The sequence below is a fragment of the Haplochromis burtoni genome, unplaced genomic scaffold (assembly GCF_018398535.1).
Source record: "Haplochromis burtoni strain Fernald_Lab_line unplaced genomic scaffold, NCSU_Asbu1 Contig_3103, whole genome shotgun sequence".
In the NCBI taxonomy this organism is placed as follows: Eukaryota; Metazoa; Chordata; class Actinopteri; order Cichliformes; family Cichlidae; genus Haplochromis; species Haplochromis burtoni.
This window is the reverse complement of record NW_024585464.1, coordinates 1,909-3,728: the sequence shown is the minus strand read 5'-3', so window position 1 is coordinate 3,728 and position 1,820 is coordinate 1,909. Positions and strand designations below refer to the sequence as shown.

Here is a 1,820-nt window from a genome sequence, read left to right as displayed (position 1 = left end):
AAATAAGAGGATGTCTTGGGTAGGAATGATCTTTACATCCTCCAGGAGGATAACAGGAATGTGACGAATGTATGCAGAGGAGACTGATGGAGGACCAACACTTGCTGGTTTTGCTGTCATTTGTTTTATTTAATGGTCAATGTTATATTCCCAGTGCTCCCGGCTTGTCAAATCTAAAACCATTATTTGAATACATTCAAGCAGTTTGAGTTTGATTTTACCAGTTACAATGACATTAAAGGCATTAACTTTAGTCTTGAACCTGAAACGAATCTGTATGTTTCCCTGGTTGAACTGGTGCACTCAGACTGGACTGTTCCCATTTCCCTCACAGAGTGCAGATTTTTCAGAGAAGTTCGACACGTGCAGATTGAATGCTCTTTGATTTCAGTATCTCTTGTCCTTATAAATAAGTTACCTGCACTCCTGCAAACAACCTCAAAATATGGATTTGTGTTTTTCTATGTGCTCACAGTTTCCCAGGCTGTGGTGGTGGAGGTGAATGAGGGGGAAATGTTTGTCCTATTACCCTGCCAGTACTCAAGAGTCATATTTAAGAACCACACAGTGATGTGGACTCGCAATGATCTCAATCCCCAAACTGTCCACCGACAACGAGGAGGAGGAGATGATCTTAGAGAACAAAACCAGCGTTACAGCGAGCGCACATCGATGAGACCTGATGCTCTGGACTCTGGAGACTTCAGCCTCACTCTGAGAAAACCAGCAGAGTCTCACAGTGGAAGATACACCTGCTCCATCACTGATGGAGAAGAAGAACTGATAGTGAGACGCATATGGCTGCAAGTCAAAGGTAATAAATAAATGACAGCTGCTGTAAGCACAGATCAAAGGCTAATGCCAGACTCAGGCCCAGCTTAAAATATGTTGGATGATATTAATTTTCTGTTGTTTTTTCCCAGCAGGATCTGTGTTCATGGAGTGGTTTATGATAACTTCATTCTGTGTTGTGGTCATCCTTGTTTGCATAGTGTATGTCTACGGTGCTCTCAGGAGTGAAGCATTACAGCACAGAGCAGAGAAGTAATGTGAGTCTGTGTCTTGCTTGTTGTTCTTTTGTATGACTGCATTCATGTTCAGGGGTTTAGCCGAACAGACACATGTTCTGCTGCTTTCCTCTCCGTTCTTTAGGAAATGTAAGAGGAGAAGCTTGCTCTGCTCCACAGCTGACCTGCCTCAGGAAACTACAGTGGACTGGAGGTGCTCAAACTACAAACATGGCTGTCCACATGTGATGGTTTAACTGGCATGCTAAAAGCAGCCAGAGTGAAAATGATTCAGATCTGTTAACCTAAATATGTAACTGCTGTTTAGATTGAGGTCAGAGGTCCTTAATACTGGATATTACACTCTGGACAGGACACACACACCAAACTGTCTGTTTTCTGTGTTGTACTGATGTTAAGCTGTTTTCTAGCAGGGCAGTTTTTCCTTTTTGACTCTGCTGGTGACCATCACTTCAAAAACTCAAACTCTTACCAAGTATGTTTGTCTTATTTCTTGTGACAAAAAAAAGTCATGACACTTAAAATAAGACAAAAGCAGCTAAAGAGTAATATTTCAGTAAGATATGTGAACTTGTTATTAGCCAGTGAATCTTGAAACTGGAGAATTTTCACTTGTTCTATTGGCAGATTTTTCACTTATTTCAAGTAAAAAATATCTTGTATCAAGTTCAATTCAATTCAATTCAATTTTATTTATATAGCGCCAAATCACAACAAAAGTCGCCTCAAGGCGCTTCATAGATACAGAGAAAAACCCAACAATCATATGACCCCCTATGAGCAGCACTTTGG

At 40.9% G+C, this 1,820-nt stretch overlaps 1 long non-coding RNA gene across 1 annotated transcript; it reads left to right on the top strand.

Annotated features, from left to right (window-relative positions):
• Window positions 1-20: 20 nt before the first annotated feature.
• LOC102289313 lies at window positions 21-1,734 on the top strand. Its single transcript, XR_318103.2, has 3 exons — window positions 21-814; window positions 924-1,049; window positions 1,153-1,734. It is a non-coding gene; the product is annotated as an uncharacterized LOC102289313 (long non-coding RNA).
• The last annotated feature ends 86 nt before the right edge of the window (window positions 1,735-1,820 follow it).